At 40.2% G+C, this 27,664-nt stretch overlaps 1 pseudogene across 1 annotated transcript; it reads left to right on the top strand.

Moving 5' to 3' along the window:
- The first annotated feature begins 4,659 nt into the window (after window positions 1–4,659).
- Window positions 4,660–21,556, top strand: LOC307140038 (ADP-ribosylation factor-like protein 3; annotated as a pseudogene). The gene is made up of 5 exons: window positions 4,660–4,696; window positions 6,106–6,244; window positions 8,353–8,407; window positions 21,158–21,343; window positions 21,473–21,556. The product of its transcript is annotated as an ADP-ribosylation factor-like protein 3 (transcript).
- Window positions 21,557–27,664: the final 6,108 nt, after the last annotated feature.

The raw sequence follows: 27,664 nt of genomic DNA, 5'->3' as shown, positions 1-27,664 counted from the left end.
GACGAATCACTCGCTAAATTATATATTTTGGCTTCAAAACTGCACAATTCGCTGAAGGGTCAAGGGTCAAGCCAAACATCACTTGTCTCTTCATCAGACACATATCCTTCAAGAATGATTTTATGTTCAATATTAAAATAAGAATTAATGATAATCAAGTTATAACAATTTCCTACATTTGATAAATCAGTTCTCTATATTCAAGGAGTGATTTTGGATATTGTAGTGTTTTAGTTGCTCTGTGCTTTTGAATCCAGAATATTTAGGTGCTGCTCTGATGTCTGTGTCAAGACGTGCTGACAGGCAAATGTCCTTGGTGTTTGAAGTGAGAGGAGTGCTCAGCATGTATTAACTGTATGTCTTACTAAAGTGACCCCTGGAGTCATCTATGTTACAGCTATGTGACTCTTTTGGGGACTCAGAGAAATGTACCTCTTTGATATACTTTTCTTTCTTACTAAATAGAATAAATTCACTTCTGAACTAGAGTTAGTATCAGCATGTTTTGGAGAAGTGCTTTGTTGATAGTTAGTTAAGATGCTCCCGACCTTGATGGAAACTGTTATTCTGTGAAGCTTTGTGTGTGCGTCTCATGATTCTGTGCAGATCCAGTATTGGAGATGGTCCTTTCGGCAGACGATTCTAGACTTAGAGGCGTCTTTTCTATGACCCCCGAGGTCGCTAGGGACTAATTTGGGCCTGGGCGACATCAAGTCTACGCATTTTTAGTGATATATGCTCCTATCTGTCTATGTGTGGAAAGTTGCTTACATTGTATGTTGTTAGAACCAATCAGAATCATTCCACATGGCAGTAATGACGTGTCTAGACCTTGAAAACAGTATAACTGTTCACTTTAATTAATCTGACTCCTGACTCCTGGTCTTCATTTTTCACTACTGGTCCTGGGTCCTAAGCTGTTACCCCAACATCACCAAAAGGCAATGGTTGTGTTACAGTTGTACGGTGCAGCAGTGAAGAGGAGAGTTGGGATTTGCACAAAGATAGGTTTATTCGTAATCAACATCAGACAGAACACCACACAGCATACACATCACGTGTAAACATAACGGGTAATATAACGGAGACCAGAAAAGGAAGGAATGAACAAGACGTTTTCTTATAATATTACCAAGTGGCAGCATATATATTGAGAATAGCAGAGGGCCTAACACGGATCCTTGCGGCACCCCATAGTCTACTGACGTTATCTTTGTTATATTTTTCCCCATTTAGACAGACAAAATGGTAGCGGTCTGATAAGTACGATCTAAACCAGTTTAATGCCTGTCCCTGAACACCAGTGTAATTTTGAAGTCGATCTAAGAGTATTTTATGATCTATAGTATCGAACGCAGCACTAAGATCGAGTAGAACTAGTATTGAGAAACAGCCTTGGTCAGAAGCTAGAAGTAAATCATTTGTGATTTTAACGAGCGCAGTTTCTGTGCTATGATGCGGCCTGAATCCTGATTTAAATTTTTCATAGATATCATTATCATTTTCAAATGTTGTGGTCGATAGTATCGAATGCAGCGCTAAGATCGAGTAATCCTAAAAGAGAGATACAACTGAAGGAATTGAAAATAATCAAAGATATTTGAAATCCAACAAAGAAATTTGCTTTACTGTTGTCACCCCCCATTTGCTTATCAGAAGGGCCATCTGGAAGACAATAGAGAGGCCTGTAGGCCCCATGGGTGCCACACCTTTACAGTGGGGGAAGTTTGGTCTGATTGGTCAGTTTGAATGTCATGTTCGAGTTTGGTCTGATTGGTCATTTTGAAAGAATACATTTGGTTTCAATATATTTGCTTTCCTATAGCTCAAACAGTAGAGCGTGGCGCTAGCAACGCCAAGGTCATGGGTTCGATTCCCAGGGAAAGCAAAATGTAAAATCTGTACCTTGAATGCAATGTAAGTCGCTTTGGATAAAAGCGTCTGCCAAATGCATAAATGTAAAATGTAAATGTAAATGTTTCAGTCACATGGTCAGGGAATAGATCAATGAGGATTAGAACGGTGGCTCTTTCTCTCTTTTTCTCTGGCTCTCTTTTTCTCTGGCTCCTTGACTCTCTGGCTCTTGAGGTCATTGGGGGCTTCTCTTCTTTGCTCTCTTCTTCTCTCTTTCTCTCTCTTTCTCTCTCTCTCTCTCTCTCTCTCTCCCTCGCTCTCTCTCTCTATCCCTCAGGTAACATTGTATTCATGCTGTGTACGATTAATGGTATAAGTTTATCATCTCATACATCCATTTTGAAACTATTTTAAGTGTAACCATAACCAGATTTTGTCATTAAATCCTTTCTTTTACGAATACTGTGCTAACTAGTTTTGATTTGGAATTGACTTTGAAGTGTCCCCTATTGCAATACAATATAGTCACCTTATAGCAACGCTCTCCCACATATTTTGCTATTGTAACTGCACTTATCTCCATTGTTGGTATAAGTTGCAGTGAGTGGAAATAGACGAGAAATGTACAGTTTTCTTCCATCTTTCTGATAACGTTTCTTTAGTCTTCTGCAACCCTGCAGATTGAACTATCTGCAGGAGTCCACTCTTACACAACCACGATCAGATGATAAGAGTTAATCATTTGTAACTCTGATGAGAGCAGTCTCAGTACTATGATACGGTGTAAATCTGGACTGGAAATCCTCATAGATACCATTTCTTTCTAAAAAGGAACATAATTGTGAATACACTGCCTTTTCAAGTATTTTTGACAGAAAGGGTAGATTTGTACGGAGCCCCGCACATGACATGCAAGAAAAAAAAGTAAAGCGTGCGCACAAGTTAATAATTCGCTCCCTCGATTTATAAATCATGCACACGATTTATTATTTCTCCTCTATTTATAAATCGTGCGCACGTTTTACTAATTGGTTCCCTCAAATTACTAAATCGTGCGCACGTTTTACTAATTGGTTCCCTCAAATCACTAAATCGTGCACACGATTTACCAATTTGTTCCCTCAATTTATAAATCATGCACATGATTTAGCAAATCGAGGGAACAAATTAGTAAAACGTGCACACGATTTATAAATTGAGGGAACGAAATAGTAAATCATGCGCACTATTTAGCCTACTAGTTTTTTACTGCATGTCATGTGCGGGGCTCCGTAGATTTGAGATTGGCCTATAATTGACTAATTCTGTAGGATCAAGTTGCATTTTTTTAATAAGTGGTTTAATAATAGCCAAAAAAAAATTTAAAATGTTGGTACATACCCTAATGACAAAGATGAATTAATGATAAAGGTCCCATGGCATGGCATTTTTCTGTTATTTTATAATGTTTCCTGGGGTGTACTTATATTGTTAGTATGATTTTTACATCATAAAATGTCATAATTTAGAAATAAAAGGCATTTTTTTCTATACTGATGTTTGCCCTCTGGCTGAATGCCCTGTTTCAAGAGGCGTGTCTGCTGTGAGACTTCAGTGAAAACGCCCACTGTTGTGATTGGCTGACATCTTTGCATTTGAAAAGAGTATTAGATCTTGTAGTGGAGGGGGGGGTTTAATGAGGTCTACGAGGCACGAGCCTGCTGCCAGAGAGACGGATGGACCGGAGTTCACTTCTCATCAGTTCTCAGCACATCTCAGTTCAGTGAACTGTTGTAGTTACTAGCATATACTTCAGGTTATTAGTTTATTTCTAGTCGGAGGGACTGTCACTCATGACAGAAAGTTAGTAACTTTAGTAAATTATGGATCAGCGCTGACTCGAGACGCGAACTGTTTAGAACGATTCAGTCCGATTTGGTGAACTGGTTCGACCGGTTCACTAAAAAGAACCGGTTCAAAAGAAAGATTTGTTCGCGAACCGGACATCATGGACCAGAGACGGAGCGATTGCTAACAAAGTTATTTATAATAACTACTGAGTTGTGAGAGCAAGTTTATTTTGTTTGTATCTGAGAGTTCTGAATAAACATGAGTCCCAGTCACACCGAGTCCGTCTTCATCATTATTGTACCAACTTTGTAACACATATGTACCATTACAGCTGTCGAGATGAACGAGTTACGAGTAAGTGTTGTTTATAGCATTATTTTTAGATATTTTCCTATCATATGAAAAGTGTCAGTGATGCGCATTGAGTACACAGTGCAAACAAATACACAACAGCAGTAATCAAACGTAATCCAGTTTATTTTGGGGATAGCTGGCTAGCCTAGCCGGATACCCTCACGCTTACCCCCCTTCTGCTTAATCTCGCGCCGCGTTTGGTGCCTCCGCTGTGGGCCAGATGCAGTACTGGGAGTCGGTGATGTTGAAGGCCGACTCATCAGTGCAGCCCTAGCCTCGTCGTGCGTGAGGTTTATCTCTAAAGATGTGACTCTGCCGATGTTGAGCAGAAACTCTCGACTCTATGCACATTTTAGAACAGATAGACGCGACGAGGACATACAAAAACACTGACTCACAAGATAGAAAACACCGTTCTTTCAGGAGAGAGAGAAGCTGCAGCGTGTGCACGAATAATACAGTTCTGTGTGAACTTGAATAATTAGCTACACATCAGAAATCACAGATCAGAAGGAACTGAAAAAAGGCTTCTGTTTTCATCTGTACATCCAAACACTGAGAAACTGCCATTATTCACTCGTTCACAAGCCATGATCTCTCGAGGACAAATATGGCGCTTGCATGGGCATGCCAAAATCTCTGGGCGGAGGAAAGGGAGGTAACCGTTCCTGTTATGACGTCATAACAGGACAAAATTCCAGATCAGCTTAAGCCGTAATTTTCTCAAAGGCAGAGAAAGACAGCCAGAACTCAGTTTACACCGATCAAAATTTCTAGCCACTTGGGGACAATATTCAGGCTAGGGGAACTCATATTAATGTTGAAAAATTACAATTTCATGCCATGTGACCTTTAAGAAGAGGATCTATGACCTCTGGTAGCATCTCTTTTAATAGCCTAGTCGGTACAGGGTCGAGCATACATGTTGTTGATTTTGATAATTTAATGAGTTTAGACAATTCTTCTCCTATAGCAGTGAATGAGTGTAATTTTTCCTCAGTGACCCTACAATGCTCTGTCTGATGTGATACTGTAATATTATCAATCTTACATGTAAAGAAGTTCATAAAGTCATTACTGCTGTGCTGTTTACAAACATCCGAAGTTGAAGCTTTATTTTTGGTTAATTTAGCCACTGTATCGAATAAGGGTTACCTAGGGTTGTGTTTGTTTTCTTCTAAGAGAGTCGAGAAATAAGCAGAGCTAGCAGTTTTTGCGGCTCTGTATGCGATCAGGCTCTCTTTCCACGAATTACGAAAAACCTCTAGTTTTGTTTTCTTCCAGCTGCGCTCCATTTTTCTGGCTGCTGTTTTAAGGGCCCGGGTGTGCTCGTTGTACCACGACGTTGGACTATTTTCTTTAATCTTCTTTAAGCGCATGGGAGCAACTGTGTCTAAAGTGCTGGAGAAGAGAGAGTCAATAGTTTCTGTTGCAACATCAAGTTCTTCTAAGCTATCTGGGATGCTAAGGAGATGATACTGATGAGGAAGATTATTTAAAAAGCAATCTTTAGTGGCGGCAGTGATAGTCCTGCCATATTTGAAGTGAGGGGACGGCTTTGCAACCTTAGCTAAATTAAGTATGCATGATATTAGGTAATGATCTGAGATGTCATCGCTCTGCTGCAGAATTTCAATGGTATCAACATTTATTCCTAGTGACAATATTAGGTCTAAAGTATGATTATGACGATGAGTGTGTCCTGACACGTGTTGCCTAACTCCAATAGAGTTCAGAATGTCTCTGAATGCTAATCCCAATACGTCTTTTTCATTGTCTACATGGATATTAAAATCACCAACAATTAGTACTTTATCTGCAGCCATTACTTAACTCAAACTGAACTCAGAAAACAGGAGACCCGGGTGCAGAGATGACAAGCTAACAGGCTAGCGAAATGCTAACTAGAATAGAGATTCAAAGGCAAAGCTGTACAGAGCTACAATCACTGACTGCAGCAACAGACAGGAGGCAGACAGGAGCAATCGATCAGGAGACAGGAGCAATCGATCCCGATTACATATTCTTTGATTTGCAAATTAAGTTATTTTGGGTGATGATGACTAGTAAGATGTTTTCAGGGCTTTAACATCAAGAGCGTGGCATCTCATGGGATGAAACTGAATGTGTGGGACATCGGTGGACAGAGAAAGATCCGCACTTTCTGAAAAAAATACCTAGATTCTTCCGGGGACAAACCCTGTTTGTAGTTTTTTCCTTGTATCATTTTCCTTGTTAGTAGTGAGTTGTGTTAAATTACACAGTAAAACATGGGAAAACATACAGTGGAGTCCACAAGACTTTACTGAAAATCTGGGATACCTTATACCTTTGTGAGTACTGTCTATAGAAAAAAACTAACCTGATTGGTGCTTGCAACTCGGAGCTGTTACAGTTAATGCCCAGAGCTCCCAATCAGCTAAAACGGTAGTTATGGGGGCATATACTGTACATAAAGAGAGTCTTTGTGCCTCTTAACAGGCACAAAATGCAATTAAAATGTCTGTCCAACATGAACAGGGCCCTTACATGACAACGAGATGCGTTTAGCCACTTGGCCATTGTTTAAATTCACCTAAATAGTGTTTTAGACGGCTAGCTGTAGTCTTGTGCTGAAGTCCCGTGGGAAAAAGGCAAATAGTCCAGGTGGGAGAAGCGTCATGTGTGTGAAGAGTGATGATCGGCTCACAAGTGAAGAAGAAATGGTTCGCGTTTGTGCTGTTCCGAATTGTGGCAACAGAATGCGAAAATACTAGAATTTACAATTTCATCGTCTTCCTTTTCATGACCTCGAGCTTCGGCAGGTCCTCTCAAATGTGAAGTGTCAGACAGGGAATTTTGGGAATGACAGTTTTTTACTTCCATAAACAGTATTTCACTGAAAAATTACATCTATTACAGTTTTTCCCTGCATAGGAAGTGAACTACAGATAATAACATATTTTCATAAATAATATGTAATATGTGATAATACACATTTCATATTACTGTATTATCAATGCGGGAAATGTTTTTGGTGAAACCCTGATTCCCCATTCAAAAGTTTGGGTCAATAAGATTAAAAAAAGAAATGCATGGATATATTAAATTGATCAAAAAAATGACAGTAAAGATATTTATAACACATCTCCACTGCTCTAGAGTCCAGCTAATCTGAAGGCCACATGAAGTTTGGAGGTCTGTAGCTCTTGACTCTGCAGAAAGTTGGCAACTTCTGTGTCCCTCAGCATGTGCTGACCCCGCTCTGTGATTTTACGTGGCCTACCACTTCATGGCTGAGTTGCTGTTGTTCCCAATTGCTTCCACTTTGTTATAACACCACTAACAGTTGACTGTGGAATATTTAGTAGTGAGGAAATTTCCCGAATGGACTTATTGGCTCTGGACAATATAGGCTCTGTGCCAAATGACACACTTCATGTGCACTTTCGGTCTTGTGGACTTACAATGACTGCCGAAATCCACCCTCGATGTGCACTTCTGCCGAGCCTGCACTTCTGCCGAGCCTGCACTGGTGCGGGTTAGACAGCGGACTTCTTCCCGGCAGTCAAAGCGACATTACGTTGTGAAAGTGCGGACTCAGAGGAAGACCGTGAGGGTTTAGGGCAGGGGTCTCCAAACTTGGTCCTGGAGGGTCACTGTCCTGCAGAGTTTAGCTCCAACCCCAAATAAACACACCTGAACCAGCTAATCAGTGTCTTGCTTGTCCCTTGTTATTTAAGACAGCTCAAGAGGTCTCTCAAGTGGTTAGGGGTTGCCAGTAGGGGCTTGTGATGGCACTGAGGAGACAGAGACGTGCGCAAATCTTTTTAGAAGAGGAAGAATGTTTTTGAAATGTTTTACAATGAGCGGTTAATCAAACGGTATCGTTTGGACAGACCAGGCATCATCTTTGTCAGAGCTTCTTTCCTCCTGCCAATTCAGTTGTCTGATTATATCATAAAAACTAGGCTATAGGCAGGTCAGTTACAGCACACAGGTTTTCAATTTGTAATTAAGACAGGGTGGAAAACGTGATGATCTTTCATTTCAAATGTGTATATTATAATGTATTCTCTTGAAAATTCTTAAGTCAAATGTGTGTTGAATGTAAACTCCTCTTAGGAATTTCACCATTTAATGTTAATTTATCTGAGAATATTCTTAAATAAGGAAATCTATTCAGTGATTAGTTCATGCCTATGTCGTTATCCAAAATCCCGTTTGTGGCACAGCAAAGTGTCGTAAATCATCTCTAATGTAATGTTTCCACTGCAGGAACTTTCCCCAGGAACTAGGAACTTTGGGCTGGTACTCGGTGTGTTTCGACCGCAGGAACCGGGGTCTAAATGGAACCAACAAAACGGTCCCAAACAGCCCTGCTCCTGAGGTAGAACCTTTTCAAAGTTCAGGAACTTTTGGGGGTGGGACTTGGGCGCTGAACATGCGGATTGGTTGAGCTCACGCAGCATTTTATTTCAACCGGCATTTTTAAGTCTTTAATTCTGCATTCAGTAAATATCAGTCTTGCTCTTTCTGTCCGATGGCGCGTGTTGTCTCAGCAATCGCACGGTCAATGTCCGTAATAGCTGATAATAACATACGTTGTCTTATTTTAAATCTAGCTTTACGAGCTTTCAGAATATACTTTAGTATCGGTGCTCGTCTCTTTTCCGCCGTTTTGTTAATTATCATTACATCTTTAGTAAACCAATACATAACTATCTAAAGCAGCGCTGCTTGCATCTCCTCTATACTTTGCAGACAGTATCGCGCAAAAATGTTACTGTCTGTCGGTGACTGGGAGGAACAGTTGTGCCGCGCGCAGTCCTACATCACCGGACTAATTTGCCTAATCTTCACGGTACTTTAGACCGCAGTGGAAACTCAGACAGTAGCAGGTCTGGGGGAAAAAAGTTTCTGTAAAAAAAGTTCCTGGTACAAATTGTTCTGGGTAATTTCGGTGGAAACGGGGCTTAAGACTGACACTTAAGATTTAGTCCTACACACTTAAATTATGACTGAGATGCTTGATAACTAACTGTAGTAAAGTTGTTTGTACGGGAAGAAGGAGGCGGGAACCGGCGAACATTCAACAAGTTTTAATAAAAAATAAAGACAAAATAAATATGGCGGCGGCAGCCCCTCGCAGCCGACTGCCGCCTACACACAAACACAAATAAACACAACGTGAAAATAAAGGCTGCAGCCCCTCACGGTCGACTGCAGCAACACATAACAAAACATAAATAAAATACAACATAAAATCCAGGCCTGGTCCTCTCTCGTCCCTCACTGTCGTCACTCCTCCTTTATAGTCCCTCACTCCTCCGCGAGGGCCGAGATCGCTGCGGCGCGCAGCTGGCGCTCATCCTCCCTGATGAGCGCCGCCTCGTCCCGCCCTCACGGTCCCTCGGCCTCGCTGCTCGCCACATACCCCCAACGCCCTTCGCAGGCCGGGGGGTACTCCCGAGTCTGCGCTCTACTCCCCCCCCCCTCCCCGGGGGGGGCCGATCACGGCGGCCGCGGGACCTGGGGGTAAGAACAGCGAGGTGACAGAACGGAGCGAGGAACATGAGGAGCGACAGAGACGAGAGAGTGGAGAGAGGAGAAAAAAAAAAAATAAAAAATTCTGGTCCGGTTCCCAGACACACTGCCGCTCGGTCCTCAGCCAGCCGAGAGGCTCTTCCTCGCGGTGCCATGCGGTGGTACTGGACGGCCGGTGGACGGCTCGACACTCCTCCGCCCCCTGGCGGCCGGCGGTGGCTCCTCCTTCTGAGGGCGGCCGGAAGCGAGTCCCCGTCCCGCGCTCCCTGCTCCTCCCCAAACTGGCGGACGGCAGTGCTCCGGCTCCTCCCCAATATGGCGGACGGCAGCAGGCTTCGGCTCCGGGCAAGCGCTGGGGACTCCTTCGCCCCCTCGCGGACGGCAGCCACCCCACCTCGACCCAGAGGCACGGCAGCGAGCTCTCCGTCCCACCGACCTTCATCCGCTCCAGCACCACCGCTTCGGGCAGCCGCTCGCGGACTTCTCTCCTCCGCGCTGCCCGAACTCCGCGGCACCGCGATCCCCCTCAGCTGCGAGGGCTCTTCGACAGCGTGTCCCTCCTTCCTCCCGGGTTTCGGCACCACTGTAGTAAAGTTGTTTGTACGGGAAGAAGGAGGCGGGAACCGGCGAACATTCAACAAGTTTTAATCAAAAATAAAGACAAAATAAATATGGCGGCGGCAGCCCCTCGCGGCCGACTGCCGCCTACACACAAACACAAATAAACACAACGTGAAAATAAAGGCTGCAGCCCCTCACGGTCGACTGCAGCAACACATAACAAAACATAAATAAAATACAACATAAAATCCAGGCCTGGTCCTCTCTCGTCCCTCACTGTCGTCACTCCTCCTTTATAGTCCCTCACTCCTCCGCGAGGGCCGAGATCGCTGAGGCGCGCAGCTGGCGCTCATCCTCCCTGATGAGCGCCGCCTCGTCCCGCCCTCACGGTCCCTCGGCCTCGCTGCTCGCCACACTAACTTTTAAGCGCAGCTTTAAGCCAAGAATTGTTTTACTCTTAAGTCAATTCTTAGCAGTGTTCATGTGAGGAATGCTCAGAGGCTTGATAAATACGGGCCCAGAAACATGAATGTAAAAAAAAAAAGATGTGCACAGATAAACCATGGATATAATTTTTTTATAATTATTTTTTTTTACATTTGCTCCCCTCTAAGCGGGCTAAAATGATATATCAGTCAAATTTACACGTTTCCCATTAATTCAGGATGTTTCCTAGCAATGGAAATCATCAGAATGTATTCAGGACGGCGGTCAGTGAAAATATGATTGTTTTTTTTTAAAAGTCGTCTTGTGTCTCACTTTACCCCAGCTTAGGGGTAAACGGAGACAGACCAGAGAAATCAAGGGGGTAAAGTGAATCACTTACTTTTTCCACTCTGAAACTACCATAACAACACATGTTGTAACAGTCAGAATCCTGACAGCTAGCTTGACAACCACACACTAATGTCGGACTAGTAACAAAATCATGGGGATCGGTCAATTAAGCACATTCTTTTTCTAAGCCCTTGAAAGTAACTCTGAGCAAAATCAAATACAACATAATATAATTCAAAATGTTTTAATTAACATGACAGATAGAACCAGTTAGACTAGAACCCAGTCTGGGAATCAGAACACATGACTAGATCCACAGCCTACTGTAATACTCTACAACTAGGCCTACTCTACATACCTGAAGATTACAGGTAAAGATGAGGAGTTGCTCTCTCCGTGTGGCTCCTCCTGGGGCCTCATTTATAAAACTTTGCGTATGATTTGCGTCAGAAGTGATGTACGGATGAAACATAGGATGTGCGTACGCACAGAAATATTCGGATTTATAAAACCGTGCACACGCACATGCTACGCAGTTTTCCCTTAATAAATCACAATCAATTCTAAATGTAGCGCAGCTTTTGCGGCTTCATGTCACGCCCATAGTTGCCCATAAATAGTCCGTGAAACGCCCACAAGTTAATATTCATAATTTGCGAAAGCATGGCAAACACAGAGAGGAAATCAAAAAAACGTAACTTCACTTAATGTAAAGTAGAAGTTATCGTTGGCGAGGTGGAAAAGAGGAGAACATTTTTGTTTGGAGGGCACAGTGTGGGCATTACTAATGCCAAAAAGGCACTTGAGTGGCAAAAGGTTGCAGACGCCGTAAATGCTGTAGCCTCACAACCTCGGACCATGGCCGAAATAAAAAAGAAATGGTCGGACATCAAAGTCGAGGCAAAAAAGCGTCTAGCGCTCCATCTCCAGAGTGTGTCTGCAACGGGTGGGGGAAAGGGGACACCGGAGCTGAGCCCTCTTGATGAGAGACTGCCGGCAATTATTGGGGAATCCCTATTAATCCCTATCCCTATTATCTACGTGGAAAGAGGAAATAGTTCAGTGCAAATGTAATTTCTTGCATTTTTCTGAATGGTTGAGACATACGTCATATGTTATTTTATCAAAAATAAAACAAACTAAATGCATATGCATGAATATGATTCCGTAGCTGATGAATAAATTGTTACTATGAAAACAACTTTCCCCAGCGGACAATTAATACATCTATCTATCTATCTATCTATCTATCTATCTATCTATCTATCTATCTATCTATCTATCTATCTATCTATCAATCTATCTATCTATCTATCTATCTATCTATCTATCTATCTATCTATCTATCTATCTATCTATCTATCTATCTATCTATCTATCTATCTATCTATCTATCTATCTATCTATCTATCTATCTAACTAACTAATTGTATCTATATCTGCTCAGCCAGACGGACACATTGACGAGAATATCAGTTTTGTACATTATTTCGTTCTGTTTACCATATTATTTATGAGGATGAATAGCATAACATGGCAATATTATTGCAGAACATATTTCACTTTTCTTTTTGCAAATATGTGTTAATTTGCATTTCTGTTGTAATTTTCGTTTGTTTTACACTGCAGATTGATCAAACGGGTGTTTGTGTAGGCTGTTAATTGTAATACTTGCTTTGTGAAGTCTTCATGTTATTTATGAGAGGCAGTATTGCCATTTCTTTTACACAACATTCTACAGTTTCACGTGTTTCTTCCATCTGCCGACGGTGTCGCCATTTCTCGTTTCACCAGTTTTTGTGCGTACGCCTGGGTCAGAGCTTGCGTGAAGGACCGCACATTTTTCCGTCAAGTTTGCTTTTTATAAATACCAATTATTGCGTAGAGAGCGGCGTACGCCTTCTTTTGTGCGTACGCAACGTTTATAAATGAGGCCCCAGGCCTTTTAGGTTGAGGCAGCTTCTTCACCACATCACTTTTAGGAACATGTGCCCCAGGTTGTCTTCCTGGTGTTTTGCCTTGGCATGATGGCTTTTCTACAATGTTTATGACATTAAAAATAAAACATATGTAATGTAATATTACATTAAAATATGTTTAAGACTAAACTTAACTTGTGCCTCATGTCTCGCTTTCAGGGTTGGGGGGGGGGGGGGGTACTTAACCAATTACCGTACGATTATATCGATTTCAGTATCAATTCATAGCCTGCTGTACATATAAGATTATATTGTATATCGATTTCAGTATCAATTCATAGCCTGCTGTACACATAAGGAAATAAGGATATGTACGTTATTAACATTTTAAAATTTCCCATTTAAAGAAATCTAGTGTTTGATCATATCAAAATATTTATTAAAATGCAAAACTGCAATACTTTTTTGAGCAACTAGATTAGATACAAGTAATACTAATTGTAATATAAATAAGAAAAATATTAGAAGAAAAATATTTTAAGTGGTCAGGACCATAATTATTGCACAGATAGTATTTAGTACCAAAATATCTCAATATTCAATTAATATTTTTGAACTAAAATATAGAACATTTATTCAATTGAAAAATAGTTAAGGTGTATGGTCACATTTGACCATCAATGTGTATGAGTGTATGAGGGCTAAATACAGGAAAAACATTAATGTTAACAATGTTGCATCTCCATCACTCTCTATAATAAAACGATCCTGTATGGTTGACGTAATAATCAATGCACACTATGCTGTACTGTTTACCAAAACTTGCTGCAAACACCTGAAGTGGAGATGTTGTGTATCAAGCCATTCAAATGCATTGACACAGCGCTAGCAGTATTGAGAGCTCCGTGGAGCACGTGACCGCGCGCGCACTCGCGAGATGAGAGAGCATGTCGCATCTCCGTTTTTCAACACTCTGGCTTTAACTGTTATGCCATATTAGCGCCAAAACGCTATTTATAGTTTGAATTTCGCATTAAAACTTAAACAAATCTAAAAGCTTAGACTTTGTTTAATATCAAAAGCAGGTTTGGCAGTTTGGCGTGAGACGCCAAATGCGTGAAAGTTGGCAACCCTGCGCTTTACCCCACAGTATTTGTCTCACTTTACGCCACCGCCACATTTAAAAAAAAAAAAAAAAAAAAACATCTCTCTTAGCAATTCAGGCTAATCTTCAGCTAGCATTATCACATGGTTTTATCTGTTGGTAGTTCATCAACATGTATGATATAAGTTTTTCTATCTGAATCAATTAGCTTTGGCACAACAGTTGATTAAGTTGACAGCAAGAAAATTTACTTTTACATGCAAAAAAAAAATATTTTTGTGAAACAAAACATGCTTACCATGGTCCTCTCCTTTATGGGCAAGGGGAAATTAGAGGGGCTTGAAAACATAATGGTCATATGGCCACAAATGTGTTCTGTTGACTAGATACACACTGTTAGACATTTATAAGAGATTTTACAGTAACTTACTGGCAACACTGTTGCCAGTAAGTTACTGTATTTGAGATTTACAGTACAATAACCGCATTTCAGTTTACAGTAACTACATGTTACTGTAATTTTGTAATACAGTACCGTTACTGTAAACCTTGGTTAACAGTGCATTAATCCTAATCCTATTGAATAATTAATACTTACTGAATTACATTAATTCTTACATTAATCTATCCTACAGAAGTAATCCAAACAGACAATTATTATGAAATATAAAATTCTTTATTTAAAACATTTTAAGTGCTTTAACTTAAACATGTAAATGTGTGGAAAAAGTTCACTTTAAAACATCCTCAAATCAAAACTTATTTTCAGAAAATCATGTATAAAAGTAATCAGAGTGCATTCAATATCACTTATTTTACATTTTATTTACATTTACATTTATGCATTTGGCAGAAGACTTGCATTGCATTCAAGATACACATTTTACATTTTGTCAGTTCTTGCTTTCCCTGGGGATTGAACCCATGACCTTGCTAGCGCCACACACTATTGTTTGAGCTACAATTTTAAAAACTCTGCAGAAAATAGTTGGTAGAATACTGTAAATAGTTGGTTGAAGAATACTGTAACTTTGGTGCAAAATACACATATACATGAATAAAATATAAACAAAGAGCAAATTAATTCTGAAACAAGTTATCACAACACAACACAAACACAAGTTTCATGTCTGTACCTGATTTCAAACAGGAACCAGGATTCTGCTCCATTATGGCAAGAAGTCCCTCTAGATAAGAATGATATGAAGTTAGTCATACAATTTGAGTATACACAAACTTTTTACACTGTTGGAATTTAATAAAAAATAATAATCCCATTACAATTCATCATAATGGTAAAATACTATTTTATAGACAGTTAACACTTTGAGGTACACCTAGCTAAACGTATGCTGTCTAGTCTAATTCAGTCCTGCAATGCCTTCATGAAGATGTGAAATGAAATGTTCAGTTTTTGTTTTAGCTGGTGATTCAATGTTATGAATATTTTGAAGAATGTACTTTGTAGTGATGCTGAACCTGATTGCATATTAGAGAGGTGTCTCTGTTATTAGCTTAACAAAATTGATATTGAGTAAAAAACTAAAGAAAACTGTTAGTACATAATAGTAGCAGCAGCACAAACTACATGCTCCAAAAAAGTAATATTACTGAATCACCTCAACATGATTTCACAAACTATTTAATCAAAAACAACAATGTAACCTTTTATTGCAGGATGGATTACATGTATACTGCATTAGATTTAGTAAGGTATCCTCAAACTTAATACTGCATTCACACGGGACGCTTCTCATTTACTTTGAATGGTTGACGTCATGCGTTGCTGAACTTAATTGTGGGTTCTGTCGCGTCGCTTCACTCACGTTGCAAGCGGCAGAAGTTGAAAGGTGTGTTCGACATCAGCTGTGGCCGGATGCAACCAATCGGCGAGAGTAGCCGCGTGCAGGCGGGGAGGAGCTGCAAACGGAGACGTGAAGTCGAACACTTTCTGCTTCCCGCAGTGACGCTCGCGCTGTGTTTGCACACTTTATCAGCTGAAGTGAAATAAATGCAATATTTGTCAATGCACAGATGTTTCAGAGACATTTTTTGTCATGTAATACTTTATGCACTACTTAATACAGCGTGTGTTTGTACAAGAATAAAGTTAACATACAAGCCTAAACTATCAATGAAGTGGGGGTCTACGTTTTTCATCTGTTTTATTTTGATAAACATGACAATATAACAACGCAACTACATGAAAAGAGATTTAACTGTTATAAAAAAGAGATTTGTGCGCATTAGAGGAACTGAAGGTTTTAGAATAAACACGAAACACATGTGATCGCTGTCATGCGGAGAATCTGGCCAATCGTGGAACAGCTGTGTCGTCATCAAAGTCCGTGCAGTCGCTCTGGAGAAACTGCACCGGCTGTATTAGCGGCTGCTCTCGAATTGCTCTCGAGGTGCTTTGATGCCATACGTCACTGTCACGTGGCGTCGGCACTGTCTCAGGTCAGACAAAATTTCTAACCGGCATGACGCCCTGTGTGAATGCAGCGTAAGTGTCTGTGTACATTACATATCCTATTAAAAAAGTGTCTCACCTAGTCCAAGTTCCCTTTCAAAAGCTACACTCAATGCTGCATAATCTTATGCAAATGGGAAATGTCTTTGACATAACCAGCTGTGAAAATAGTGTGAAAACACGTCAATGAAATTGACCCGGAGGTATTTATAGCCTCGGCCGGTGACGTCATAGGCGCACCTGCTGCACGAGGCTATAAATAGATGAGCTTCCGCTGGAGCAAACCAGGTCTTTTTGTTTTCAGACCAACTCTGTGTTATGGTGTGTTACAAAGTCTCTGAAAAAAAAAAAAATTCTCTCTCTCTTTCAAGACTCAACTCGAGATCTTTGTTAGGAGTTAGTTTTCAACATGGCAGTGTGCAGATTTCTCTCTCTTTCTCATCTCTGTTACAAAGAAACATAAGTGGAAAGAGTTCTAGTTAAATCTGATCAGTTGGAAACGAGTCAGCAGAGTAAAACGCTGTATATCCATGTTCTCTTTCAAAAAACAGAACTGGATGCACACGTTTATTGCTGTGTGTGTTTGGGGAAGAGCATGCGGTTGCTGCATTGAGTCAGACGAGTGCGAGCATTGCAAGCCTTTACAGTTAGAATGCTTTATGCTCGTCTGGGCTACTTTCAGTCCGCACCAGTTTTCGGAGCTCTCGAATGGGTTTGTTGACGAGCAAGAGACGGGTCCGTCCCTTTCGCTTGCTCGCTCAACAAATGCATGTTTCCCCGCGTGATCCCGAAGCGCGCTCCAGCGTTTCTTCGGCTCGCGCGGGGAATGATGATGAATCTCTGGGTCCGCGGACCTCGAGCAGCCACCTGCGATCGTTCCTCACATGATGGTGAATCCATACGAGGAATTTATCGAGGTGGTTGTTCGCGCGGTGGCCAGGGCAGTTTGTCTGGTACCGTGAATGAGAGATCCCCGAACGCAGTGAGCTTGAGGTTTCTGTCTAGAAAAAAAAAAAACATTTACTTCACGTGTTTTTGTACCCTTGACGTCGACATTTTCGACTATCATGGGTGCGAAATCGCGTGGATATGTGAGAATACCCCAGGTGGGAGACGCTCACGAGCTATCTCTCGCCTGGGTCTGCATTTTCATTAAAGAGACATACCTCCCCATAAAGCCATGTAGAAAATAAACATCGGCTGTCATGGGCAAAGCTTATATATATGAATTATATATTGTATATTATTTTATATGGAATATATATATATATATATATATATATATATAATATATTATTTTATTTCAATATATATTGTATATGATTTATATAAGAATAATAAATATAAAGGGACAGGCTGGTGCTGCGCTGCACACTATGGCTGTCTTGCAAGCATATCAGGCTGACCTTCTGAAGGATTTGAGTGGTTCATTTGGTGACTCAGTTAACTCTGTAGTGGCCAGATTTAAAGGAGTGGAAGAAACATGAAGTGTTCACTCAGTTTCTTCCTCAATGCACTCAAGGGGAGGGGCTATCAGCCACACAACCTCTCTTCAGTCCTTCAAGATTTAGGAGGGTAATAAGCAGAGTGTGGCGAGTCGCGCTCTCCCTCGTAAAGATTGGAGACCGGCTCGTCATCCTCAACAACCTCCCAGGGCAGACCTCGGGACTGTCATCAATATAAGAAGTCCGGTGGTCTGGTGCCCAGTCTGCCCCCACGGGACAGGGCGTGTCAAACATTTGCTCGCCCCACCCCGTTATCCTCAAAACTACTCCATCCCCGCCGCCTCTGGTGATTCGGGGGGGCAGTGGTTTCCAGTGAAATGTTAGACGTTCAGTGTTTAAATCCTGCTATCATCCAGGACATAGAACGTCTAACATCCCCTCAACAGGAAGTGTTAAAATTGTCACTCTCAGAGTCTCAGGCAGCGTGTTAACTTCTGCCAGGCGTTTCTGCATTGGTGTTAAGCACAGTAAAAATTAGTAAACTAATTTATTTGTCATCCTCCTTGTTTGAACGGCGTGGTCTCCACTTCCGTGAAGGCGGAGTTGGCGTTCGTACTGTCACAAGTGACAGCAGTTACTTCCTGGTCCCCAGTAGGGCATGGGGGCCGTAACAGAGGTTCTGCCACCATCAAACAATGTCACATTGGGTCAGGGATGCTACTGCTCTTGCCTATGAGGTGCGCGGTCAAGCTTCGCCTATAGGATTAAGGGCTCACTCCACCAGGGGAGTCGCCTCTTCTACTGCGTTAGCAAGGGGTGCTCCCTTACAAAGTGTTTGTGATGCGGCAGGTTGGTCCTCTCCGCACACATTCTTAAGACTTTATAGCTTGGATGCTCATGCCACTCTGGGCTCTCATGTCCTTGAGTCGACATCACAGGCTAATGCCTGAGGCTTCTTGCGTTCTTGTGCACACCTACACAACCGTAAGGGGTCCAGGCACCATCAAGCACGGCGGCGTGGGTATTCTCGTTCCCATTTGCATAAGCTTATGCAGCATTGAGTGTAGCTTTTGAAAGGGAACACTTGGGGTTACTTGACTGTAACCCTGTTCCCTGATAAAGCGGAACGAGATGCTGCATTGCTAGGCCGTGCTGATGATGCTTCAGGACTGGTCTTCAAACAAAGAAGATCTGGTTTGCTCCAGCGGAAGCTCATCTATTTATAGCCTCGTGCAGCAGGTGCGCCTATGACGTCACCGGCCGAGGCTATAAATACCTCCGGGTCAATTTCATTGACGTGTTTTCACACTATTTTCACAGCTGGTTATGTCAAAGACATTTCCCATTTGCATAAGCTTATGCAGCATCTCGTTCCGCTTTATCAGGGAACAGGGTTACAGTCAAGTAACCCCAAGTGTTTTTCCATTCAAACTCCATTAGGTGGCGAAGGAAGGATGACACTCTGTTGTTGATTACAGTTGTCTTCCTGTTCACAACTTCCCCGGTCTTCCGACTCACTCCGGTTTTGGTGGTGCATCTTGTTCCCTCCTCTGGGTTTTTCCTCACGAAAAAAACTTAAAGCAAGAGAAAATTAAGAGAATAAAGATATTTTAAATTTCATCACCCTTAGTGCCTTTGCTTTAAATGTTTTTGGTAACACTTTAGAATAATGGTCCGTCATTAAACGGATAGTTCACCAAAAAAAAAAAAAAAGTAAATTCTGTCATTTACTCGCCCTGTTGTTCTAAACCTTTTAAAGAATGTTTGTAAACAGACAATTTTGAGGCACCATTCACTTCCATGGTAGGAAAAAATTACTATAGAAGTGAATGGTGCCTCAATCTGTTAGGTTACAAACATTCTTCATCTTCTTTTGTGTTCAGAAATGTATTCAGGTTTGCACTTGAGCAACATTATTCTAAAGTTTTGCCATGTTTTTTTCATAAATTATATTTCATCTGCCAAAATCATCCAAAAATTGTCCAGGACTGCTTCAATTCCAGAAAATAAAATTATAATCTGTCAGTCCTGGACAAACATAGTTTTGGATTATTTTAGTATAATATAATTTATGAAAAAAAAACATGGTACATGGCTAGTTACAGCTAAAAAGAGGTGGAAAAACTAAATAATTTTGTGATTCTGTTAAACAGACTCGACTAAAACATACAAGAAAAACTTTGAATTATCAGTAATATGTGGAGAAACAAAGAGGACTAACGTTACTTACCGTTGTATGAGTTCCAGTGTCGCACAGCACAGGCAGGCTCCTGGTATTCTTATCTAAAGTGTAAAATAAATAATGTCAATCCAAATGTAAACTTTGTTTGTTAACGACATTATTTTTGCAACTAGTGGCCAACGTTAATTTACTAACTAACGTCGTCCTAAATGTACGCTTAATATGCTCGATAAACAAAATCTTCATTGTATTGGTAAAGTTAATTCAATAAACTCACTAACGTTAAGTCTTTTAAAAAATAAAACGTTAGGTTTATGTTTCCTCAGTTTTAGTACCAAAGCTGAAGCAAATGATAACCTAACGTTATGTAAAGTATGTTGTCCGGGCCGTGAGCTCTCTCCTCGGGCAGTAACGTTACACACGGCGCTGGCTGCACTGGTTCCTAATCTAATTCAATAAACTCATTTTTTTTTTAAATAAAACGTTAGGTTTGCCTCAGTTTTTAGCAGCAAAGTTTAAGCAAATGATAACCTAACGTTATGTAAAGTATGTTGTCCGGACTGTGAGCTCTCTCCTCGGGCAAAACTTACAACGCTGCACCGGTTCCTAATCTAATTCAATAAATTCATAAAACGTTAGATTTACCTCAGTTTTTAGCACCAATGCTGACAAGCTAAAAGTGGGGTGCAGACAACCGCGGATAGTACAAATCACACTTACCTTGCTTGTTTGCCGTTCTGACGGGGGATGAAAAAATCTTCGCAGGGTGTCCGGACACAGCTCATATGTTCTCTGGAACCGTGAGCTCTCTCCTCGGGTGAAACTTTCAACGCTGCACTGATGGTTCCTAATATAAATCTAAAGCAAATCCTGTCGATCCCAATTGTGCCAAATAGGCCGTTGTGGTAAATACAGTATTATACTTTATTTTTAAAAAATACAGGAAATCACTGTATTTGGTGTTTGACGTCATAGAAAATACCCATGATGCAACGGGAATTACAGTTATTTACTGTAAAGAGAATTTACAGTATTATACTGGGTGATATATAGTAAATAACTGTACAAATTACAGAAATGTCTAACAGTGCAGGGGGTGTCTCACATTACCCGTTCTCCCTACGTCTGTAGGAACTGTCAGAGCTGATAGACCAGGAAAACCTTGCTGGCGTTCCCATCCTCATCTTTGCCAATAAACAGGATTTAAACACGGCGTCTCCAGCCAGTGAGATCGCCGAGGGTTTGAACCTGCACACGTACAGAGACCGAGTGTGGCAGATCCAGGCCTGCTCTGCGGACACAGGAGAGGGGGTGCAGGTGAGGGACAGCAGGGGGTGCCAAAGCCGCACATATAAACAACCACTGGACCTCATTACAGCAGTTTGAGGAGTAAGAACAGATTACCAGGTGCAGCCAATACCTAAATCTAAATCTTTGTGTTTTCAGGACTGTATGAATTGGATCTGCAACAACCTCATCAGGAAGAGATGAACTTTTCTGAGCTGTACAAGCACATGTACTGCAAAAAAATTATTCTTACTCAGTATGTTTTTTCTCGTTTTCCAGAACAAATATCTAAACATTATTAAATGGAGATGCTAAATGACTGAAGATATTAGGTCTTGTTTTCTGACAAATGTATCAAAATGAAGCGGAAAAAATCGCCAGGGATTTCAGAAAAAGAAACTTTTCTCTTTAAATTCAGATTATTTTTCAGATTTGTCTTTATTTTAAAGCTACACTGTGTGATATTTTCCCCCATCTAGCGGTGAAAATGTATATGACCATCCAGTGAATATTACTTTCTGTTCCTCTCAATTCCTATTTCGTTTTAACTCCTACGGTGGCTGATTTAGTCCAAGATTAATATGGCTTCCAGTTCGACCTCGTCCACATTCGACACGGTGCCATCGAGTGTTAAAACGCGAAAGGCGAAGCTTGAATTTACGGGTATGTCCCTCTTTGGCTAATGTACTTTCAAGATGGAGGGGCAACATGGCGACCCGCATTCGAACCCTCACCCGTATGTATTTTCAATTGCATATTATAAACTTACGAGAATACTTTATTACTTGAAAGAAGTAAATATACATTAATGAGCACATCTATTTTTGAAATAACTAAGTTTTTAGCTAAGAATAAACTAAAAAAGTTACACAGTGTAGCTTTAAAGCTACACTGTGTGATATTTTCCCCCATCTAGTGGTGAACATGTATATGACCATCCAGTGAACTTTAGTTTCTGTTCCTCTCAATTCCGATTTCGTTTCAACTCCTACGGTGGCCGATTTAGTCCAAGATTAACATGGCTTCCAGTTCGACCTCGTCCACATTCGACACGGTGCCTGTGGGATATTCTGTGCCCAGTGGGGATGGTTGGAACTCAACTGGCCTAATTATTCGGCTAGAAAGAACTGCAGCTAATCCAGAGTGAACTTTGATGATAGTAATGTTTATTCAGTCATCCAATTGCAAGGCATAAACAGCTTTGCGTGGATATGTACATAAATGTGGTTTCAGTGAGAGAACAAATAAGGATGGTAAATATACATACACAGTTAAGAACTGTATAACTATACTTATACATTTGTATAATGTAACCGTAAACCAGAGCTTATTGTACCATATATAGGCGCTAAAGGCAGCTGCATTAAAAGGAGCGGAGCTGCCGCTGCCGCTGCTAACAAGCGGTGTCGGATTACAAAAGTGTGTGCGGCGCTTTAACATTAGCACTGCAGTCAGTGCGCTCTTTATAACAATTGTTAATATGCCGATCAGACCTGATACATATTTCCATCAACATACATTACAAGCAAATATTTTCTATAAACGAATAAACATTGTTGATAACAAAATAACTGAATGATTATTCAAATAGGTGAGCATTACACTATTGTATGTTGACACAAAAATACTTCTGAGGTGAAATCAACTGAATTACGCGATGACACACTCTGAAACACATCTACAATGAAAATAACTATTATTACTTACGGAGTTATTAACGCACAGAAATACCACACAAGGAAAAACAGACTTTTGAGGAATAAACAAGCCAGGAAAACTCCTTATAACTCTGTTACTGACGCTGCTGAGATGAAAACTCTCTGCACATGCACCAGACAAGTCTGAACAAGTTGACGCGCACATGCGCGAGGCAGAGAATTTTGTACAGTGCCATCGAGTATTAAAACCGGTTAAAACGCGAAAAGCGAAGCTTGAATTTACGGGTATGTCCCTCTTTGGCTAATGTACTTTCAAGATGGAGGGGCAACATGGCGACCACCGTTAGATCCCATTACCTTATGTATTTTCAATGGCATATTATAAACTTACGAGAATACTTTATTACTTGAAAGAAGTAAATATACATTAATGAGCACATATATTTTTGAAAGAACTAAGTGTTTTTAGCTAAGAATAGACTAAAAAAGTTACACAGTGTAGCTTTAAGCACAAATACACCTAATTTTGATAATTTTATTCAGAAAGCAAGTATGTAAATGTAAATGTATCTTGATTTAACAAGCTTGATTTTGTGTAAAACAAGATGAAAATACTGAAAATAATTGTTTGCGATGCAATATCCACACATGATGATTTGCATAAAAGGTGTTCATATTTTCCTTTAAATATGTCTGTTTCTATTTTTATAAGGAAGTAATTGGTTTTATTTTAAAATGTTTGCCATTACACTGCAATCTATTAAAAATATCAAACAAATGATTAAACCAATATAGATTTACTTCAAAGGCAAAATGACAAGATATCGCCTAATTTTTTGGAAAAAAAGGCATACAAATTAAGTGAGTTTGTGCTTAAAACGAGAAAAAAATATCTGTCCATGGGGCAAGAAAAATAAAGATTGTTTTTCTAACCCTGCTGACATAATTTTTTATGTTTTAACCATAAAATCATATCTTAGAAAAGCTTGTGTGTAGTCTCAGTTTAGTATGTGATTTCACGATTTTCTCCATTTCAGATTTCACAATTACTGTCTGATTGTGTGAAGTGAACCTCAGAATTAAAGACTGATTTTACTATGTCTAAAATCGAGATTAGAGATTAGATGGATGTCATCCATCCTTAGACAGACACAAACAATAACTGTAAACTACTTTATTTTATTTTTTGTTTCAAATGAATCATAACTGTACCTAATATTGCACTGTACTTTCAAACTGGCTGTTAAATTTCAGTGAATCATCAGAGAAGATTTGGTCTTGGGTCTGTTTTGTTTTCCTTAGAATAGCGAGTTAATAATGTTACACAAAGTAACTTACTATTATTCTATTCTATTTTTCTTAGCAATTTTTCACCCTTCGTCTGGAGTTTTCATATCATTTCATATCTGTGTGCAGTCTGCATTGTGACCAATTTATTTTTATTTGAATAAATATATATATATATTTTATTAAAAAAACATTGCTCCTATTATATGACCATACCCCCACCCCCATTTATTTTAATGGAAATTCCTAAGTGTGTGCATTCATTTATGTGTGTGTTTGTTCTGGATTGTACCATATTTTTTAATATATATTTTTGACAAATTAAAAAACAATCCTCATTTCCCATTCATTCCTACGGGGGCCAAATTGACCAACGAGGGAATAATTTGTTAATATATATTTTTTTATTACAATGGCTGTACAGCCGCTCTGGAGAAAACAGTGATGTCATCCAGCTCAGTTTAATTATCATATAGTGTCAATGCGGGCAGATCAGTAATATAGTTAAATATTTAGTGTCCCCAACTGAACAAGCCAAAAGCCAAATGCGACAGAGGTGACGGTGGCAAGGAACATTCATTACATCAGGTGATATGGGAAGGGTTCCCGGTTCCTGCTGACCTGGCTAATGCAGCCTAACAATCATTTAACTGATTTAAATAATATAAATTGATAATGTTCTATGTGTATGCCATAGTAAAGAGACAGTCTAGATTTAAACTGACAGAGAGTGTCTGCTTCCCGAACAATGCTAGGAAGACTGTTCCAAAGTTTAGGTGCTAAATAGGAAAAGGATCGACCGCCTGCAGTTGATTTTGATATTCTAGGTATTATTAACTGGCCAGAATTTTGAGGCCGCAATAGATGTGATGGAGTATGATGGATAGATAGAAATATAGAGCTGAGTTTCGTCAGCATAATAGTGTTGGTGGTCCAGTGGGTTAAACCATGGAACAGATATGCAGAAGGTTGCTGGTTCAATCCCAGCGGTTACCACTGAGCAAGTCCTTGAGCAAGGCACTTTACTCCATGTCGCTCCAGGGGGATTGCCCCTGTAATAAGGCCACTGTAAGTCGCTTTGGATAAAAGCGTCTGCCAAATGCATAAATGTAAATGTAACAGTGAAAACTAACGCCATGCTTCCTAATGATATCTTCTAGTGGTAGCATGTACAGAGTGAAGAGCAACGGTCCTAGCACTGAGCCCTGCGGTACTCCATACCAAACTTGTGATCGGTGTGACATCTCTTCATTTACTGCTACAAACTGATAACGGTCAGATAAGTATGATTTAAACCATGCCAATGCAATTCCACTAATGCCAACATCATTTGAGAGTCTATTCAAAAGAATGTTGTGGTCGATAGTATTGAATGCAGCGCTAAGATCGAGTAACACTAAAAGAGAGATACAACCACGATCAGATGATAAGAGCAAATAATTTGTAACTCTAATGAGAGCAGTCTCAGTACTATGATACGGTCTAAATCCTGACTGGAAATCCTCACAGATACCATTTCTTTCTAAAAAAGGAGAATAGTTGTGAGGACACTGCCTTTTCTAGTATTTTTTTTACAGAAAGGGTCGATTTGAGATACCATTTGGCACTACTTGCAGCCCCTGCTGTGCTTCCTATACCCTGCACAAGCATGTCCTTGACAACACAGAGTCAGGTGATTACCTCCAATTCACTATACAAAGGAGCCTGCAGGGCCGGCCCAAGCCCTAATGGGGCCCTAAGCAGAATTTTATTTGGGGGCCACTCTGTGCCACCAATACAATTGACCATTGTCAATTCTTGATAATTCGCACACCCAGTATCAATATTAGTAGTTGTAGCTGTGTTGCTTACAGCATGCCTGGCTGTCATGTATTTAACCTTATATGATTTTTAATTGTAACAGTAGCAAACCCACAAGAGTGCTCAGGTGTTAATATTCAAAGCCGTACAGTACTACAGTTCAGACTGGGATATGTACTTTTCCCCAGGATTCTTTGATGAATAGAAGGTTCAAAAGAGCAGCATTTATCTGAAATAGAAAGCTTTCAAAAATCCTAAAAACATTGTACACAATTGTTTTCAACACTGATAATAATCATAAATGTTTGTTGAGCATCAAATCATCATATTAGAATGCTATCTGAAGGATCATGTGACACTGAAGACTGGAGTAATGATGATAAATTCAGCTTTGATCACAGGAATAAATTACACTTTACACACACAAAAAAAGTGCTATATGGCACTAAAAGTGATTCTTTGTCATAATCATAGGGGAACCACTTTTGGTGCTATATAGCACCATATCTTAACAGGTTCTGTATATGGTAGCGGTGCTATATAGTACCCAAACTTTAAACCTTGTTTAAAAATAAGCAGGTTTACATTTAAACCAACATCTTGATCCTGGATTTAATTTATATTTAAGATAGATTAACTTTAATCCTGTTGCTCCATAACTTTAAACTCAGATTTGAATCTCAATTATGGATTAATTTTAAATTTACATGTGAGGAGGTTTAAATAAAAGAAAGTGCACCTACAGGTAGGTACAGTGCACAGAGGATCACAATGTAAATAAGCCTTTTGCTTTTTTGTGCTTTTATCCTCGGCAGTTTTTTTAAATGTTGTGTGATACATTTTTGTAAAAAAAAAAAAAAACATTCTGTCCAATAAAATCAAATCAAATACAATTAAACTATGCAGATGATTGAACAGAGATAGAAACAGTGGGTGTGTCGTCAGGTCTCAGAGGGGTGTTTATTACAAATAAAAATTAAAAAATAAAGCAAATTGAGCCATCAGAGTGTGAGGGTCGTGGCGGCCCGTGAGTTTACGTCTGCTATCGAGTCCGGGTTGCAGATCCGTCACTCATCTCAGTACACCTCTCCTCGTTGTCGGATAAAGAAAAGAAGAGGATTATATTTAGCATTTAACGGCAGCGGGATGATGAGGTGAGCGCAGTGATCGTGGCCACGCCTCGCGTTTCTCATGCCCGCTCCACTCAATCAAACAGAATGGGCGGCGATCAAGCGGACAAGGCGGCGCTGTCAAGAGCGGAGATAGTCACTCCGCCAATCATGACAGTTGTTTGTCATAAGTTACGCTGCCACAATATACTCCATTAATTGATAGTATAAATATATTTCCAGGCTTATGAAATCCGCACGCGCTGCCGCAATGTTTTCATTACCTACAAGTTTACTTAGGCTACTTTATCGGCAAGAGCTGTATACTTATGTCAGAGAGTGAAAGAGTTTCTGGTGGTCAATAAAGAAGGAAATTGAATATTTGTATTGTTGCTGTCAATGGCGAATCCATCGTGGCGGCGAAAATTTATTGTAAATAGAGGTTTTAATCGCAGGTTAAATTCTAATCTGGGTTTAAAATTAAATGGTGCAACACA

This window comes from Gobio gobio (genome assembly GCF_949357685.1).
Source record: "Gobio gobio genome assembly, chromosome: 16".
NCBI classification, from domain to species: domain Eukaryota; kingdom Metazoa; phylum Chordata; class Actinopteri; order Cypriniformes; family Gobionidae; genus Gobio; species Gobio gobio.
Note: the sequence above shows the minus strand (reverse complement) of the source record. Positions and strands in the feature narration are given on the sequence as shown.